The sequence below is a fragment of the Anastrepha obliqua genome, chromosome 6 (genome assembly GCF_027943255.1).
Source record: "Anastrepha obliqua isolate idAnaObli1 chromosome 6, idAnaObli1_1.0, whole genome shotgun sequence".
NCBI classification, from domain to species: domain Eukaryota; kingdom Metazoa; phylum Arthropoda; class Insecta; order Diptera; family Tephritidae; genus Anastrepha; species Anastrepha obliqua.
The window spans coordinates 31099639-31121250 of NC_072897.1; the positions used below are offsets into that span (position 1 = coordinate 31099639).

The window sequence follows — 21612 nt, forward strand, 5'->3', positions numbered from 1 at the left end:
TTTTAACGAAATTAAAACCAGGAACAGCGAAATTGTAAGATATTTGCTATACTTAGACCAAATGCAAAAAATCAGATACTTGGAAAATAGGCTTAATCAAATTCAAGATAACATATCAGCGGCTAGGCATAAGATTTTACACCCTAGTATATTGACGGCCAATGAAATAGAATGTTACAATATTGATTTTTATAAGCTAAAATTACTAAAATTAGGTATAATGAAATACGAAAAATCTAAGTTAATTATTGCCATTAAAATACCAACAAATTTTATTAAAACCTATGTAAAAGCTATAGTGCCAATACCCAACAAAGAGTTCATGGAAATAAATACTGATATTGAACATGTTGTCGAAATAGCAAATAACGTATATTCTTATGAAGAAGAGACAGATTTGAAAAATTTGAAAAAAACTCAAAACTGTGTATATTATCAAAACTGTATGTTAAAGTATAACAACAAATTCGAGATCCTAGCTATGGACGATGAAACTTTAATCGTTAAGAATGCAATAAATGAAACTGTTTTACAAAATTGTGACGACCGAAAAATCACACTTAACAAAAATTATTTAATATCTGTATCAAAATAAAATAGAAATTGTAAAAGAGAAATATTACATTCCAGTAAACAACGAAAATAACACGTTTGAAAAAGAAATTAACTTCAAAAAAATTGTATTGGAAAATTTTGAAAATATTAAAGAAATAAAAGAGTTAAAATATCACAGAAATGTTTCTTATGCAATAAGCACTTTCTTTTTTGTAAGCATTCTTATAATTATTGTGATATTGTATTTAAGAAAAAATAATAATAAAGTTAAGATTGTCAATAAAATTGAAAAAAAATCTGAGGATGTGGAACTGGAAGCCATTAAAGAGAAATACGGCTTAAAAAATAACAAACCATAAGATCCAGGATAATCTTTTGACAAAGGGGGGAGGTGTTACGTACCATCACTCCACCACCCTATCTATTTATTTCTCTTTTTTGAGTTGTGACAGTATTGTCTTACATTTAATGAAATTGGAATCATACACCAAATTATTTAAATGCCAAGATACTAAGATTTCACAAATAAAGGTTCCCACCACAAGATTTGCTTAGAATGCAATATTACACCGACACGTTTTTCGCTCAATGTAGTTATGCTCTCAATAAGCACAAGGACCTGCATAAAGTGAGCGCAAAACAGGTGTTATTAGAATTAAGGAAATTGTAAAAAGTCAGTCTGTAGATTCGCATCAACCAAGAAGGTTGAATTTGCTTAAAGATAAAACTGTGAGAAAAAAATTAACTTTAGTGTTTTAATTTAAGTCTAAGGACTTAAAACACATTATTTGAATTTGCTTAAAAATAAAACTGTGAGAACAAAATTAGCTTTAGTGTTTTAATTTAAGTCTAAGGACTTAAAACACATTATTTGAATTTGCTTAAAAATAAAACTGTGAAAAAAAAATTAACTTTAGTGTTTTAATTTAAGTCTAAAGACTTAAAACACATAAGTCGCGCGTATAAAGGAACAAAAGCAAACGAAATAAACAGCATGAATTCTCTTGCTCTGACTGCAGTTTCTTTCTCAACAGTCACAACAAACACCAGCACCACAATAACGCAAGCATCAGTATCCAACTCAATTTGCGTAATGTCGACGACATCAAACACACGCACTAATGCAATAGACAGCAACGCGCAAAAAGAAATGCAAAATACACCCAAACGTACTCGCAGCTCACCTGAAAAAACCACCAATAAATCAAATAAAAGACCAAAACAACATCCCACTAAACAGCAAAAACTAACATACTGGTTGAGTCGACCCCCAACTGAGAATAGATTCGACATACTTTCTCAAGAGAGCGATGTAGAAGAATCTACCAACAAAGAGGAACAAAGGCCGCTACCATCGAAGGTGGTCGACCAAATAAAAATACCAAAACCACCACCAATATATGTGTAGAATGTGCAATACTTAAGACAATAGTCAATGCTTTGAATGATATCATTCAAAATAACTACCAGCTTAAGGTACTTAACAACAATGAAAAAAAAAATACAGACAAATGAAAAAAACGCACTACACATCTACCATAAAACTATTAAAAGAAAGAAACACACAATATTATACATTTCGCCCAAAGGAAGGCAGAGGATTTAAGGTTATACTAAGAAATATGCATCACTCTACAGATACGGATGACATTATATCTGAGCTTGCTGAATACGGACATATAGTTACTAACATACGCAACATCTTTAAAAACGGGACAAAACAACCTCTTTCTATCTTCTCTATAGAGCTTACACCTAAAGAAAATAACAAAGATATATACAACTTGACGAGCTTACTTCAGTGTAAAATAAAATTTTAACCTCCACAAGAAGTCCAGTCTGCGTTAAATGTGCAGGCCCGCACAAAACTGCGAACTGTACCAATGACATAAATGACGATAACATCAAATGTGCCCTATGTAAAGAGAAGCACACCGCAAACTACAAAGGCTGCATGGTTTACAAATCCCTAAGAGTGCAACGTTTCCCAGCTCTGCGGAAAAAGGAAATGCCTGCTACACAGACAAGTTCAAGCCTGCAAAACGCCACAAGCGAACCCACCAGAAAAACAGCAGGGACTTATGCAGAAGTAGTAACACAGTCACCAAATAACAAAGTAACAAATAAAACAAATACTACGCCTCAAAACGATGATATACAGGAATCGAAAACAATGATAAGCCAGCTAATCAAGCAAATGTCGAACATGATGACCATCATAACACTTCTCGTCACCATAATGGATGACCAAAGAAAATAACTTGACAATAGCCTTATAGAATGCAAGCGCATTAAGCCAACATATACTGGAAACTCAAAAAAAATAGCATTGACATACTAATGGTATCGGGAACACATTTTAGCGATAAACCCTTTGTAAGAATTCCAGGATACAAAATTTTTTGCACCAATCATCCTGACAATAAAGCACATGGAGGCCCAGCTATTATATTAAGGCAACATATGATATTATGGAAATGGAGCAATTCAAAATGGATCACCTACAAGCAACGGCAATTCAAATTAATGACACTTATGGCATATTGACTATATCAGCTTTGCCAAAATTTAATAATAACATAAACCATTATGTCGACTACCTAAAGACACTTGACAACAAATTTATAGCCGGGGGTGATTTCAACGCAAAGAACATGGCATAGGGCTCAAGACTGACCAATTCCAAAGGGAAAGCTCTACTTAACACCATGAGAGAATTGTACTGCGACTTTATAAGTACAGGGGAACCCACCTACTGGCCAACTTGTGTTAGTAAAGTACCAGACTTACTGGACTTTTTCATAACAAAATCAAGAAACTTAAAAATGCTTACAATTGAACCATGCCTTGAACTTTCGTCTGACAATTCATCAATAATCCTGACCATTCAAAAACGCCTACAACTAACATATAGTCGAACACCCTATTACTATCTAACAGACTGGGAGGCTTTTATGGACATAATGGAACAAAGTCTGGACAGGAAAATCCTATTAAAAAATACCAACGATATTGAAACTGCAATAACCTTTTTTAATGACACGACTGTTATGTCACTAAGCAGATCTACACCAACTCTACCTCCACAAACTACAAAATATAACATTCCTGTCGCTATAGAAAAGAAACTAAAGCAAAAGAGAAAACTAAGAAAAAAATGACAGACTACAATATTTCCAGATGACAAAAAACAACTTAACAAATTAAATAAAGAAGTTAAGGAACTATTGAAACATGAAAAAGACAAACAACTAAGCAATTACCTTAAACATATTGACGCAACAAAATCCACAATACACCTCCCACCAATAAGAACTACAAATGGACAATGGGCCCGAACATCATCGGAAAAGCGACTTATTTAGCTCAACATTTTAAAAATATATTTCAAATAATTCCAAATTCGATTTGACTCATACAACGAGCAAGAAAGACGAGCAAATCATCAAAAAAACCTCACTAGCAAAGCAATTAATTTCGACATTAAAAAACAAGAAATCCCCTGGATATGACCTCATCTCGGGAAGAATTTTAAAGCAAATGCCGACAGAGCAAAAATTTATCTCAGGAACGTTTTTAATGCTGCTATCAAGTTCAAATACTTCCCAAAGACATGGAATATTGCCGAAATCATTGCGGTCCCAAAGCCCAATAAAGACGCGACGTTTGCATCGTCGCACCGACCAATAAGTCTACTGCCGACAATTTCAAAAATATTTGAGAAGCTACTCTTTGATCGCATAGAGCCTATTATAACAAAAATAAATTTAATTCCCCAACATCAGTGCACAGAGCCACTCATAAAATTAATAAAGACTTCAACAATAAACAAGTATGCGTGGCTGTATATATCGACCTAACTAAAGCCTTTGACAAAGTATGGTATCCTGGATTACTCCACAAACTCATATTACAGCGAAGATAGAAAATTTTATATTAAATATAACAACAAATGTTCCTAAATTGAGTCTATGAACGCAGGAATTCCCCAAGGCAGTCAATTACACGAACAGAAAGGTAACCATTGACTCATTAAAGATTGGAAACTCTGACGCGATTACTGATACGAAAGCTAAATACTTAGGCATTGCAATTGACTCTAAACTAAACTGGAAGAACCATATAATAAAAAAAAAGAAACGAAAATAAAAATCGTTTTAGACAACTGTCCTGGCTGCTAGGATCTCAGCCAAAGCCTTAATTTACAAAACGATAATTGCATTAATTTGGAAATATGGTATAGAAGTTTGGGGCACAGCTTCTAAATCCAATTTGACAATACTGCAACGTGCCCAGTCGAAAATACTTAGGACAATAACAAATGCACCATAATATATGCCAAACGCTGACATTCACCGCGACTTAAACATCGAAACAGTTGACGAAGCAATACAAATTGCGAGCAGAAGGCACATAAGCAGACTTCTGACGCACACAAGTCCGACGATGAGGAAGCTTCCTGCTGAAGAAAAATTCAATAAGAAGGGACTAAAACCAAAAACCGCAACTGACCTCTTGTAATATAATAATAAGAAATATGTTTATATAATTACCTAAATTATTATAGTAAATATTTTACAAATTAATTATAAATTTCTAAATGATCCTGAAGTGCAATGGCCTTATAGTATCACTTGACTATCCAGATATCTTTTAAACAAATTACTTATTGTTAATATAGACGGGTGTAATATTTTTTGGAAGCAATAAAAAAAGCTGGATCCTCTATCACCTGGATCTTGAGGTAGATCCACCATTACCATATCGTAATCCACTTAGAAAAAATTGGAAACGGCTCAAAAAAGCAGTAGGGTGACAGGATAGAAAGGATTCCGATCCATCAAATCACTCTCACAGAAAACATTGAGCGTAGAGTCACAACATTGGAGGAGACATTTAGTAGGGCCGTCTTGTCCAATTAAATATAGTAAAAAATCCTATCCTCCTTGGTGGAGTATTGAGCTCTCAAAATTAAGGGAAGAAGCCTGATCAAATTTCAATATCAGCTACTCAACAGATAATTGGCAGTTGTAAAGAGAAAGTCGGAGACAATACAAGAAGGCAATCAGGGCCAAGAAGGGGAGCTGGAGAGATTTCTGTTCTTCTATCGAATCTACCAGAGATGCTACGAGACTTAGCCGTATTTTGTCCAAAGATCATTCAATGGCTTCTTGGGTCAAGAGGCCAGATGGTACTTGGACTTCTACGGCAGAAGAGTCTCTAGGAATTCTTTTAAATACTCATTTTCCAGGATGTAGCGCCCATGACAGTGATGTTGGGAAAATCCGGGAGCCGATATGACCCACAGCATCTTGTCGATGTAATAGTTACGAAAGAGAAGGTTGCATGGGCAATCAAATCATTCTCACCTCTCAAATCTCCAGGCCCTGATGGGATCTTTCCTAAGATGTTACAGGAAACTCTTGTTAGTATTCTACCATGCCTAATGGAAATTTTCAAAGCGTGTCTAAACCTAGATTATATTCCAAACAGCTGTAAACGGATTAGTTGTATTGCTTACTATAGAATTGTTCCGAATTTGGCAAGTGGAGATATTTTTGCGCGAGTGCGAGCCGGCACTCTTACTCTTTGTGTTTACTAGCAAAGTTATCATTGGTCGCATTTATTACCCGGTACGATGATTTTCGCGTTTTTATGCATTGAGTAAGTAATATTATGATATTACCACGAAGTCGAACCAAAACGCTTTGAAATTCGAAATAAATACAATCCAATACGAAAACATTACTTGGTACATCGTACTTTTTCAACGGCCTAGGGGCAGTACTTTCGCAGAAGCACTAAGGCGACAGAGTCTAATAATTGAGTCCTATGTTCTCTACACTCACCAGTAAACCAGATAGGTGTAGATAAAATACATTTATCAATTATCAGTCTCTTAATTTCTTCTGATTCAAATTTAAACAAATTTCATAATTTTCACCATTTCGCACGAAATATTATCATTCTTATGGGAACGTAGAAAACAAACGCACATACAAAAAAGCCTACACTATTCCCTGCGACAATATTTCCCTAATACCTAATCCATACATAGGTACGTATTGTATATAAGGCGGCCTGCATATGTAGGTATATATGCACCTACACGCACGCACTCGCCACAGCAAAAATATCACAATTTGCCAAATTCGGAACAATTCTATATTGCGAAGTTAGCAATATATATGTACGTACATATGTATTTGTATGTGATCTACATACATAAATGTATATATTTTTACAAATAATTTAAAATAACCTTTGCACTTTTTACTCAGATTTTTGGTAAAATAATTATCAAATTGCGGAGGTCCCCGTAGCCGAATGATTTGGTGCGTGGCTACCATTCAGAATTTACAGAGAACGTAGCTTCGAATCTGGGTAAAAGACCTGAAAAAAATGAAGAAACAGTTTTTTCGGTCGCCCCGCGGCAGGCAATGACAAACCTTCTAGACGCACACCACGAAGAGGAGGAGGAACTCGGCCAAACACCCAAAAAGGGTGTACTCGCCAATTATATGTACATATATATATATATGGGGCATTCTTCGCCAACCGGACACCCCCATCTGCCCAGAACAGTTTTTATAAAAAAAATTGTTCCCTATGCCGAAATAAAAGCTTATGTCATGTACTTTAATTTGTCATGTGGCACTTTTTAAATACTAAAAAGCATTCCTTCCAAATCTCAAACAAAAAGGAAGTGATTATTAAAAGATTTTCCAATTCTCCAGAAGAAAAAAAGTTTTACTGTGAATTCTCCTCAAACATGATGCTTGGGGGTTTCTGGGTTCGCTGCTGAATATAAATATTGAAGGAAATTGCTGAAATTGGAATTTTTTCTCATAAAATTTTTTTTATAAAAACTGTTCTGGGCAGATGGGGGTGTCCGGTTGGCGAAGAATGCCCCATATATATAATTGATGTTTGCTGATTATGTTCGTTGTGAACCTTGTAGAATGCTTGTGGCTACAATGTTTTATTGCTTCATTGCTTTTACAAGATCCGTAGATGCTTGGCACTAGGTTTAAACCCTGAGACCGGCTACGGATATGCTTTCACTTCTTATTTAAATTTTATTTTTATAGTATTATAATATATATGGGACGTTCCACGTCAACCGGTACACTAGCCGGTCCAAAATTCTATGGGACCGATTTTGAAGTCCAAGGTCTGAAAATGATCGTCTGAATGTCCACTATTGAAAGCCGTCTGGCCCGTTGAGAAATTCAATATGGCGTCCAAATTATGGCGTCTAAGCTGACTAAAAATTAGAGTTTATTTAAAATCTTGTGTGCTCCTAAGAAAACCAGGAGCAATGAAAAAAAAGTAATACTGATTCTTTATGTTCTTAGGGTCGCAGATTACGATTTCGGAAGCAGATTTCCAAAATTCAAAATGGCGGATCCAATATGGCGGCCGAAAATATTAATTTATTTCGATTTGTTTAAAATGTATTTCTAAGGGGTTTTTGGGGTCGCTGATTACGAATCTGAAGTCAGATTTTTTAAATTCAAAATGGCGGATCCAATATGGCGGTCAAAAATAAAAAAAATTATTTCGATTTTTTTGAAACCTGTTTTAAAAGGGTTTTTGGGGTCGCTGATTGCGATTCTGGAGTCATATTTCAAGAATTCAAAATAGCAGATCCAATATGGCGGCCAAAAATAAATAAATTGATGAAATTCTTTTGAAACCGTTCCTTAAAAGCGTTTTCGGTGTCGTTCATTACGAATCTGGAGCTAAAATTTAAAAATTTCATGTAATATATTAAACATGTAGATAAGCTCTCTGCGTTTTCAGGGTTGAGACTGTCTTCAGTGTGACCAGTGAAGCCCGCATTACTTTTTTTCTTTTAGTTATTTTAGTTTTAATTTTTTTTTGTTTTTGAAATTTTTTTAATTTTTAAATATGTTGTAAATTTTCACAACCTTAAAACCTTTTCTGAGCTATTTTTTTGTCAAAAAAAAAAATAATAAAGTAAAGGTAAAATTTACTTAAATTCAATAATCAATGACAGCAAGGTTGTCCACTGCACCAGAGTACCGTTTTATTAGCAACTGATGATAGCTTATAGGAATGAATGCATGTCCAGTTTGTATTTTCGTGACGCTTGGTGCCTTTGAAAATCTTTTTGCAAGTTTCTTTTGCATTTTAGAATGCATTGCTTTGTCGTAATGAAAGAATTTAATGTTTGGGAATTTAGTCTCCGCATATTTATATAAACCTTGCGGTGTTAAAATTACTTCTGATGGTTGAGCTTGCAGGCTAGCCCGTGTGGCTTCTCTTTTCACGATAGCGCCAACACCATCACAAGCACCTTTGCCATGGGCAGTTGCATGACAAAACCACTCAGCTTCAGTACCAAAATCTTCTACATGATGCATCAAATTCATCATTTGAAATTTATTTTTGTAGTGTTGTTTAGCACCATCAGTAGCATAAATAATTCTTTTGACTTTTGGACAGAATTTCTTAATTTCTGGCACAACCATTTCTTGCATAATGTACACCGCACTTGTATCGTGTGTCGTCGAGTCAGATAAAAGTACAAAACTGCGATGCTTAATTTCATTATCTGATCTGTAGTAGACATCATCGTTGTAATGAAATGCTTGAGCAGCATTTTGCACAACATAAGCATAATTTTCGGAATAATCGCATTGGACTAAAACTTCATCTTCATTTAGGTTATTTTTCCTATTTGATAAATATTCCGATTGAGTTTTTGCAACGAAATGATGGGTCAATAATTTTGTCAATTGCGCACATAATTCATCTACATAATCTTCAGCAGAAAGACATTCTTTTTTATATAATTTATATACACATATAACGGGTGATTTTTCAGCTATTATCTTTTTAAACAGTTTGTTTAAACAGCTGACGCACGTTTCGTGTTTTGTTTCACTGAAAAACATCTTCAGTTTGGTCTATAATTTAACCATGAATCGTCTTACAAACGAACAACGCTTGCAAATCATTGACTTTTATTATAAAAATGTGTGTTCTGTTAAGAAAGTTTAAGATCCACTTTTTTATCGATAAATTGTGTTCAACGACGAAGCTCATTTTTGGATCAATGGGTACGTAAATAAGCAGAATTGTCGATTTTGGAGTGAAGATCAGCCAGAAGAATTGCAAGAGCTACCACTGTATCCCGAAAAGGTCACAGTTTGGTGCGGTTTATAGGCTGGAGGTATCATTGGACCGTACTTCTTCAAAGATGCTACGAATTGTAACGTAACTGTGAATGGTGAGCGCTACCCTAAAATGATGCCCAACTTTTTTTTGCCCAAAATGCAAGAGCTTGACTTGCATGACATGTGGTTTCAGCAAGACGGTGCCATATGCCACACAGCACGCGTAACAATGGACTTGTTGAGAGGCGAGTTCGGTGAACATTTTATTTCACGTTCGGGACCTGTCAATTGACCACCCAGATCGTGCGATATAACGCCTTTAGATCATTTTTTGGGGGGCTATGTTAAAGCTCATGTCTATTCAGATAAGCCTGCTTCAATTAACGCATTGGAAGAAAACATTAAAGAATTTATATGTGAGATACCAGCCGAAACATTGGAAATAGTATGCCAAAATTGGCTAAATGGATGGACCATTTGAAGCGACATTTGCATGAAATAATCTTCAAACATTAAATTATATGGACTGTACTATCGATTTAAATAAAGATTTCATGCATTTTTCTGAATTTTACGTGTGTTTTTTTGAAAAACTTTCCTATAGCTCTTAAAAAACCACCCTTTATAAAACCTGGTGCACGGCATCTACGGATCTTGTAAAAGCTATGAAGCAATAAAACATTGTAGCCACAAGCATTCTACAAGGTTCACAACGAACTTAATCATTAAACTCACATATCGAACTCACACATCAACTGACCTCTAAAACATATGTATGCATCCCCAAAAAAAATAAAATTTGTTCGAGATTGTGACTCTATGTTATTACTTACTCAATAGTGGTACCCAATGTTAAGAATGGCAGCATTATGATATGGGGCTGTATGGCTACTGAAGTGTTCATTTGCGAGGGTCGCTTGGACAGTGAAAAGTGCATACATACATATAAACTGTAAAAGACCACAAGTGGGCAATTTTAAAACGTAAGATAAAGTAACAGTTTAATATCGCAAAAATGCTTTTATTCACAATTGTAGCGCCATAAGTACGGCCGAAATTGCAAAGCTTGTACTCAGCGTGCCCAAGAGAATAGCTGCTGCTTTCAAAGCAAAAGGTGCACCTACTTATTAAAAATGCTTTTATCGCTAATTCCTTTTATTTGTACTGATTTATTAATAAAAGATCATTACCACACTTTTTAAAACTAAAAATTCAGTAATTTTCGCCAAGGCTGTATATTATTGAAAATTCCTAAGCTGTAAATAAAGGTTGGCCAAAAAGTCTTGCGGTATTTTTATTGAATTTTCAATTGTTCATAAAATTGGTTATAATAATGCGATTTAAGTCAAATATGCGCCGTTTTGTTCGATGACGAGTTCCCAACGAGATGCCGACTTCATAATGCCCCTCTTATAGAAGCTCGCTTCCCTATTGTCAAAAAACTCGGAGAGCCAATTTTCACAGGACTCTCTTGAGGACAACTTCCGACTACCAAGCTCGTTCGCCATGGACAGAAATAGGTGGTAATTACTTGGTGCGGGATCCGGACTATACGGTGGATGCAAAAGAACCTCCCATCCGAACTCCCGGGGCTTCTGGCGCGTCACCAAAGATGTGTGTGGCCTGGCGTTGTCCTGATGGAAGACAATTCGGCCTCTGTTGATCAAAGACGGCCTCTTCTGTATGAGTGCTGCATTCAAGCGGTCCAGTTGTTGGCAATACAGGTCCGAATTGAGCGTTTGGCCATAGGGGAGCAGCTCATAGTGCATGATTCCCTGCCAATCCCACCAAACACACAGAAGAACCTTCCTGGCCGTCAATCCAGGCTTGGCCACCATCTGGGCAGCTTCACCGCTTTTCGACCACGACCGTTTGCGCTTCACGTTGTCGTAAGTGACCCACTTTTCATCGCCCGTCACCATCCGCTTCAAAAACGGGTCAATTTTGTTGCGATTCAGAAGCGATTCGCATGCATCCATACGGGCAAAAATGTTTTTTTGCGTCAAGTCGTGTGGCACCCATACATCGAGCTTCTTTTTGAATCCAAGCTTCTTCAAATGGTTTATAACAGTTTGGTGACTCATGCCCAGCTCTTGGCCGATGCTACGGCTGCTACTATGCCGGTCTCTTTCAATCAATTCAGCGATTTTATCGCAATTTTCGACGACAGGCCTTCCGGACCGTGGCGCATCTTCGATCACCTCTGCACCAGAACGAACACGTTGAAACCATCGTTGTGCGGTGGAAATGGAAATTGTATCGGGTCCATAAACTGCACAAATTTTATTGGCAGCATGAGATGCATTTTTGCCTTTATCGTAGTAGTACTGTAAAATATGCCGTATTTTCTCCATATTTTGCTCCATATTTGCGACGCTATAACTCACGAACGACTAAAAGCAAACAACAATTAATCAAACACGTGTTAGCACGTGAAAAAAGCTTTCCAAAAAGCTCTAGCGTGAACCGATGCGACGAATACAACTAGAACTACGCGCTTGCAAAGACAAGCTTGCGGAAATACCGCAAGACCTTTTTGACAACCTTTATAAAAAAAATATTAAACAGCCGTTAATTTGTATAAAACAGCCGGATATTCTAACCAAAGCATTTTAACAACGAAAAATTTTACTTTTCTTGAAATACTGTGGAATAATTGAATAGGCACATTTTTTGGGCCTAATAGCATGCCTACTGGACTTAATTTCAAGTGTCATACTTCACTTTCTATTTTCTAATTATTTTTGAAGTGAAAACTTCTTTAGAATCGTTGGGAGTGATTTGAGAAAAAGTGAAACGAAAAAGCGACCATCTTGGCTTCGAAGCGTTATATTATATGTTGATATAAACGTAGCGACGAACTAAATAACTTTTATTTTTTCTTGTGATTCGAACCAAAGATTTTGGATCGGAAGCTCACATTGCTAGCCGCTCGGCTACCGCGCCATGCTGTTGGCGGTGGCCTAAAAGTTATTTAGTTACGAAGCGTTATATTATATGTTGATATAAACGTAGCGACGAACTAAATAACTTTAACTCAATGTGAGCTTCCGATCCAAAATTCTTGGTTCGAATCACGAGAAAAAAAAATTTTTTTTTTTTTTTTTGAAATTTGCATTGTAGGACATTTCTGATTATTTATTGAAAACAGGTTTTTGGCTTTTCTATTTTTGGTTTAGATACTGAAAGTCAGTTTAAGTGAATTGGTATAAATATTTCGTACATTAATTTTTGTGAACGTGTAATTCTCAAAAGGTTTATTAGAAAATGTATTGACAAGGTAGTTTATTGGTTGTGTATGGTTATCGCTTCTCGGCCTTATGGCTAAGATCAAAGTGTAGCTTAATCAGCTTAACATAGATAGATCCTTCATCGAAGGACAACAAATGTTAAACTGATTTTAATATATCTAGCAAACCGTCACTCTCGAAAAGAGTGCGGGAATTTTTTATGTATCACCCCGGGGGGGAAATGTCCCCCCGGGGAAAACGGTCTTGAAGCCCACTTTATCTGTTCTTATCAGCTTAACATCTGATAGATCCTCCATCGGAGGACAACAAATGTTAAACTGATTTTTGGAAATGGGCGGAGTGTTTTAGGGGCTTGCTCCACCTCTGCCACGGGTTGGCCCGGTATTGCAGTACGGCCGGGATTTCGGCCTTGAATAAATACAAGAAGAAATATACTAATACATTTAGCTTTGGTGGGAAGAGACATAAATTTTTATATGAATACAAGTAGACGAAAATGGAAGAAATTTGTAAGTCTGTTTCTTCGGTCCGTTTGGGTATTTTTTTTGACAACATCGAAACCAAAGCATTTGTATCATATTTTAGCTATCATAAGCCACTCGTATCATTTGTTGAAATTGAAAACATTGAGGATGAATAATAATAAAATGAAGAAAATAAAATATGAACTTTATAGCAATATTATAATGAACCTATAATTATCCCGCCCCTAATGCTGCTTTCGTCTCATTCTCTCTCAGTTTGTTTTACGGAAGGTTTCACTTCTATCGCGTCTAACCGTTAGACTGGTATTTTTTTCTATAGTTTCGTTAAAATATTGTCCTTTGGGACTTCTGTAAAATTGAGTTTTGAATTATAACAAAATAATATATTATGGGTGTGAGACTAAATTTCGCTGTTTTTTGATGAAAATACAACTTTATTCTGAAAAAATGGTTACAAGTGAATCACTGAGAGTACTGCCCATCGCAGGCTATTACTTTTTCCCATCTTTCTGGTAGATCTCGTATATCGTCGCGGTAAAACTGTTCATCTTTTGAGGTTATCCATAGATCAAGCCATTTTTTGATGCCTTCATATGAATGGAACTACTGGTTAGCTAGACCATGTGCCATCGATCGGAATAGGTGATAATCGGACGGCGCAATATCTGGAGAATATAGAGGGTGTGGTAGGATTTCCGATATCAGTGTTTCCAGGTAGGTTTTGACGGGTTTGGCAATGTGAGGCCGAGCGTTGTCATGCTGTAGAATCACTTTTTCATGCCTCTCCGCGTATTTCGGCCGCTTCTCGCGCAGTGGTGAGCTCAATCGTATCAATTGAAGTCGATACCGAGCCCCAGTAATGGTTTCGCTTGGTTTTCACAGTTCATAATAAATAGCAACAACATTTAAATCTCCGTCTTTGAAGCGTCGGAACCAATCTCGGCACGCTGTTTCACTAAAAGCAACATTTCCATAAACTTTTTGTAGCTCTCAATGCGCTTCAGCCACCTTTTTTTTCGAATGAAAGAGGAAAATCAACACTTCCCGCAAATGACGATTATTCGGCACAAAATCAGACATTTTCACAAAACCAAAAGTATATGATACCAAAACTAAATCACTAATGTGTCGAAGCAGTTTGTTTACCTAATGTCTAAGCTTGGTTTATGACGTTTAAGTTATGTTAGAATCGACCAGCACACATTGCTAACGGCATCTATTGACAAACAGCGGGAACTTAGTTGCGCACCTATAATAATTCACAGCCATTACAAATGTGACATAGACGTACATATGATCAATAAACATTCTTTTCTCTGCACTTCAATCATATCAAAAGTCAGAAGTGTTTTATTTTATACTCCCGCTGAAATCAGTTGTCAATAATGTCAAATTCAATCATCTATATATAAATACAATTTGCTAATCATAAGCTAGCTCTAAAGCTGAAACTCCATTACAAACGTTTCGACTTTTGGTACCTTCTATGCTCTACTCAGCTATAAATTTTGCTCGCATTAAAAAGTTTTGAAACGTGAAGTAATTTTAAGCAAACAACGAATAATGATGGAGGAACAGTTTTTGCTGCAGTAAAAAGTAAAAGTTGTCAATTGTAATATGCTCAAAATCTGCGTTTAAAAATACCTGAAAAGGTGTCTAATACAAAGTGTGTGGGATGCCCTGATTATTATGGATCACTCAGCACTCAGCCCCGGTGAAATATAGCTGCTTCTTATAAAACATTCCTATTACCAACGTTATTACATGGATGTGAACTGTAACAAATTGTGGTAGTCAACATTACAAATAGGTTTCAACAGGTTTCACGTTAAATTGATGTGAAAACTGTTAACCTAACATTGCCAGCGTGCATTCGCTCGACATGGCCACTAGGTCCCCTTCTTGCACGGCTTCGTTCGTTGGCACCACTTCACACGGCGAGTCAACGTGGGGAGGTATTCTCTTATCCACCTTCTGCAGAAATGATCCTTCAATTGACGGGCAATACGCCACTGCTGCCGCAGAACACAAGTTTTCTCTAGGTCGTTGTCTACAATAGGAGTCTGTGCAAGATTTGTTGTCCTGGATTTTCCTCCTCAGCGTTAATCGGCAAATGGGTCTGTGGCCGAGAAATGACGACGTTATCTGCTTCAACAAGGAAACTGTTCATAGTATGCTTTCTTGGCACAACTTATTTCAAAATATAAGGGAGCACACACTTGACGCACTGCACCATTCGCTCCCAATCACCACCTTCCGCTGGATTAAATGGCGTGTTGAACACCCATTCGACACCCTTCTGCTATAATTCACTTTGCAGATGAACGCAATCAAACACTTTGTTGAATCGCTTTGACTCCCGATCGGTACCCACGAAATTTCTTCCATTGTCAGATCCGATACGTACGGGCAAATCACTTCGGTTTATGAAATTGCGTATAGCAATAATTCATGAATCAGTTTTTAAATCATGAGCCAACTCTAGGTGCTCAGCTCGCACAGTCAAGCAGGTAAAAAGCGCTACCCATCTCTTCTCAGTGCTGCGGCGGACAGTAACATTACTCGGGCAAAATAACCGATTCCCGTGTAGCTAAACGGCGGCACATGTGGAGTGAGCATATCCATAGGAAGCGGATCCATTTATGGAGCTACCGGTGTTGCCTTGTGCTGAGTACTGGCGATCACGCTGCGCAACAGGTTTCTTAGACGAGGCATCCAAAAACTGCGGGGAGTACTACAATTCCTTGCTTCCAGTTTCTGATGGCACATGATGGTATGATAGTGCAGTACCAGGAGTTTTGTAAAGGCATGTCCAGGCGGCAAAATAATGGAGCTTCGCGTGCTAATTGGAAGTCAGCTGACAGCGTCAATGCGTCCTTTCATACGGAACGTCAATGCGCTCATCATAGGCAGTTCCATTACCTTACTCAATCAATTGAAACTCTTCAGCATAAACCTCGCACTGTACCATGCGATATAAAAGGCGTTCGCAGTCAAACCATAGCATCTATTTGGCAGAAAACAACAACGGGAATTGTCAAAGAAGCGCAAAACCCAAGCAGTTGATCTCACTATTCTATTAAAGGTAGAAAAGTTTTTAAAATATAAAAGGTTACAGCTCACAATGAACAAGGCGACGATCTTCATCAGATTGATCATAACTCATAACGGTGGCATCTTCAGAAGTTCAGTCATGCTTTTAATGCTGTAGAAACTGGTCCACGCTGATGGGCTAAAATCGATGTGATCGTTTGCACGTGTAGCTTCGTCAGCTACATTTTGTATAGTGTGCAACCAGCTCCAACTTTTAATGGTTGTGACGGCCAAAATCTCTGCTACTCTGTGCTACACAAAGGGCTTGTAATACTGATGCTCGCTTCAGATCCATTTGATCACAGACTTGAAGCCACTCCATAGTACGCAGTTTTCGATGGTAATGGAGTGCCCTTTGCAAAGGCTGAGCATAGGAAGAGTGCCAAAAACCGAAGCCTGAAGTTCAAGCCGTGGTACAATAAGAGTTTTTATTGGCGCACATTTTGACTTTGCAGATACGAATACCACTTCAATTTCACCATACGAATTTTGATATCTCCAATAGGCAACAGTGGCGATGGCAGCTTCACTGGGGTCTACAAATACGTAGAGCTACAGGTTATGAGGTGCTCTATTGCGAAAATAAAAACGAGGTATATTGTAGTTGGCAACTGCTGATAGTTGTTTACGCCACTTCTCCCTCATGGTATTGATAGTGCCTGGCAACCTCTCGTCCCAACGGATTTCGTGTTTCCACACTGCGCGCATACGTAGCTTGGCACAAACAACGAAGTCACTCAACAGTCCTAAACGGTCAAAAATTGACATGTGGATGCTTAGAAGTTCTCTTCTAGTTGGGCGCCTGCTTCCATTTACCACTGTCTGGCTTTGAGGTGTATGTTGCGTTGTTGTAATCGTTTGCAGGGAATGTGTATTGGTGCCAAAAATTGGTCTGTTATATGCATGGGACAATCTTGACTATCTTGACGAATTGCTGTTCTTGTCCCCTGTTTCGTTTAAGAGATTGTGATGCACCCTTCGGCATACCCGAATGCCGCATTGCTTACATCGTTGACAATCGCGAGTTAGTGTAACAGAAAACACACTACTGTACCGATTACATCATCCAATGTATGATACGGAATCAGTAGTTTACATAAAAATATTCCTAATCAGTAGTTTACATAAAAATATTCCTATTCAGTAGTTTACATAAAAATATTCCTATTCAGCAAATAGTAAACAAAATAAACATTATCAGCAAATAGTATATTTCTATTATCAGCAAACAATTAACAAAAGAAACCAGAGCCTATAAATAGACGATTAAGCATAGAAATAAGTCAGTCTTATAATATACTGAAGCATGTGTACTTCAGTTTATAATTGACATAAGTACATATTGATACAAATAAACTATATCTTTTTATTTAAACATCAAAAGTACTTATTTAATTGGGGGCTCAACCGGGATTAATAAGTGAATAAAAGGAACTCCTAAAAAATCAAATTCCACACGTCCTGAAAAAGAGGACAAGGAGAACCAAAAATAAAACTGGACCTCTTCCGCAAAAAGCGATTACAAGTGTTTGACCAAAGCAGAGGAATCATAATGGAAGCAAGGTTAGTAACCTTGGAACAAGGCTATGCCACTGTAGAAGCAAAATTAGCCCAGCTGCAGCAAGCGCAAGTACCTAATATCGAAGAATTCCAACCGATAATTCCCAGGATAAACAATGCAAATGAAATAAATTTGAGACTATTCGAACGGCTACCAGTGTTCAACGGAGACACATCCAAATACAGGACATGGAGGGCAACCATTATATCAGCAATGAGTCCCATAGAAGCCTTTCGTGATACCAAACCATATTACGATGCATTATTTATAATACGTCACACGAAGATCGAAGGAGAACCAGCAACTCTTCTACAGAATCATGGCACAGTATTTCACTTACAAGCAATACTCAATCGCCTAGATTACAGCTACGCCGATATTAGAAGCTATAACGCCCTTATAGAGGAAATGAAAAGACAAATACAAGGAAGACAGACACTATCCGAATTCCATAGCAAGATCTGTCAAATCTTTAATTTAGCAATGACTAAATGCGAAATTGATTACCCAGGGAATACTCACTCTCTACAGCAAGTCACAAAAGAAATGGCCATAGATTGCTTCCGCAATGGCATAAATGATGAATTTACTCAACACACATTATATGCAGCAAAACCAAGAGATTTAGAAAGTGCATACGCAATTGCCACGGAGATTCTTTATAAAAGGCAGAACAATCCGATACGACGAGAAGCATATAACTACCCCAAACACCCACAAAACGAAAGGAGGTATCAACCAGGAGTTCAACCTATTCCCCATAAGGAAAGACCAAACCCGACACCAATGGACGTGGATACATCAATAGGAAGATTCCGGCAACCCACGAATAATCAGCATCAACAACAGCAATCGTATCAACAGAATCCCTTCAGAAACAACTATGAACGACAAAGAGCAGGATACGCACCTTTCAATCCCAATAGAGGAGAACCATTTAAACGAAACCACCAACCAACGTCATCCAGATATAATATAGCACCGCAGAAGCTACAAAGGATCAACCAAATAACGGATAATAATAGTGATCAGTCATTAAAGGTAAATATAGATGAAAGTGAATTTGAAAATAGAGCTACTTTTTTAGACGAGTAAATAATCTGCCGTGTCTTCAGATTATTTTGCATGATAATAAAAAACTATTGGTTTTAATAGACACAGGTTCGACATTAAATTATATTAGGAAAAATATTCCAAATGGAAAGACCTTCCCAGTTAAACAATTTGTTAGTAGAACTCTGAATGGTTCAAACACAATAAACTCAGCCAAGAAGATAAGAATGCTAGGACAAGAATTAGTATTTTTTGAAATCGAAGAATTAAAAGAATTCGATATGATATTAGGAGAACAATCCTTGAGAGAAATGAAAGCTAAGATAGATCTGTTCGAATATAAAATGATGTATGTCAGGAGAACAGAACAGAAGAAAAAAGAAATGGATGTCAGTCAAGTAAATTTCACAATAGATGAGAGCAAATATAAAAAAGAGGTTGAAGAAATTATGAGAATTAATGAGGAAACAAATCCTATTTTACCATTTACGACAACAATTGAAGCAACGATCCGCACTAAAACTGAAGAGCCAATATGGACGAAACAGTACCCTTACCCCTTTTCAGACAATAATTTTATAAATAAAGAAATAAACAAAATGCTAGAGAATAATATAATTAAACCCAGTAAAAGTCCCTATAACTCACCCGTATGGACAGTACCAAAGAAAGGAACTGACGAGTTAGGAAACCCTAAGAGAAGAATGGTCATAGACTTCCAGAAATTGAATAGCGAAACCATTACCGATAGATATCCCATACCTGATGTCAACATGACAATACAGAATTTGGGGAAAGCAACTGTTTTTACAACCCTAGATTTGGAAGCAGGTTTCCATCAGATAAAAATCAAGGAGTCAGACACCGAAAAGACAGCCTTTAGCATAAACGGAGCAAAATATGAATTCTTAAGGCTGCCGTTTGGACTAAAGAACGCACCTTCAATATTTCAAAGATGCGTAGATGACATATTAAGGAATTACATAGGAAAATTCGTGCATGTATATATAGACGATGTGTTAATATATTCATCCTCACACGATGAACATATGGAACACATAAGAATTGTTGTAAATGCACTGCGTCAAGCAAATATGAAGATTTCATATGAAAAATCTCATTTTTTCAAAAACAGCACTGAATATTTAGGACATATTATTAAACATAACAGAATAACCGTAGACCCACAAAAAATTGAGACCATAAAAAATTACCCTGTGCCTATGAATCTGAAAGAATTAAGATCATTTTTAGGACTAGCAGGATATTATAGAAAGTTCATCAAAGACTACGCCAAGATTACCAAACCCCTAACATTGTTTTTACGAGGAGAAAACGGTCTCGTAAAGAAAAATCAAAGTGAAAAAATGCAAATAAAATTAGATGAGGAAGCCATAAAAGCGATGAATATATTAAAAAAGGAATTACAAGCACAAGTCGAACTCTTTCAACCCGATTTCAATAAACCCTTTGATTTAACTACGGACGCAAGTAATTTTGCCATAGGAGCTGTGTTATCCCAAGGTAGAAATCCCATTTGTTTTATATCCAGAACACTAAGCGAGACGGAACAAAAATATAGCACAAACGAAAAAGAGTTATTAGCCATAATTTGGGCACTACAAAAGTTCAGGAACTATTTATATGGACGATCAGACCTTACAATCTACACGGATCATCAGTCCTTAACCTACTCTATTTCAGAAAAGAACCCTAATAATAAACTAAAAAGGTGGAAAAACCAAATAGAAGAATACGGTGCCAAACTAGTATACAAACCAGGTTCTCAAAACATCGTTGCAGATGCACTAAGTCGGCAACAAATTAATCAATTAACCGACTCAGAATCGCAGCACTCTCAACTCAGCTCACCCACTGAAACCATAAGAAGGGTAGGCACTAGCTTAAACCATTTTAAAAATCAAATTATTATCCAAACTAACAATGGATTAGTAAGAATAGAAAGTAAAAATATATTCGGAAAATTTAGACACACCATATACTTCACCACTATAGAACAATTGATAAGTGATATTAATGGCGTACTACACCCAAACAATATTAACGCCATAATCACTACCGAAGAAATTCTATATCAAATAAAAACCACACTAGTACAAACTTTCCCAACCACTACTTTTGTAATAGCAAATGCATTAGTCAGAGACATCACTGACGAAAATGAACAGAATGAGATAGTTGAACAAATACACAGAAGAGCACATAGAAATTATAGAAATAATATAAAAGAACTCTCTGAGAGCTATTACTGGCCTAACATGAAAGATATGGCAAAGAAGGCAGCACAAATATGTGAGATATGTAAAAAATGTAAATACGACAGACGACCGAATAAATTACTTTACGGAAAAACACCAATACCAAATGAAGTAGGTACACATTTGCACATGGATACATTTTTTATGGACAACCAAACATATATAACTACAGTAGACAGATACTCAAAA

General features: G+C 36.7%; 2 pseudogenes; both read left to right on the forward strand.

Moving 5' to 3' along the window:
- Window positions 1–13005: 13005 nt before the first annotated feature.
- Window positions 13006–13123, forward strand: LOC129251037 (U2 spliceosomal RNA; annotated as a pseudogene).
- A 65-nt stretch (window positions 13124–13188) lies between these two features.
- On the forward strand, window positions 13189–13369 carry LOC129250935 (U2 spliceosomal RNA; annotated as a pseudogene).
- The last annotated feature ends 8243 nt before the right edge of the window (window positions 13370–21612 follow it).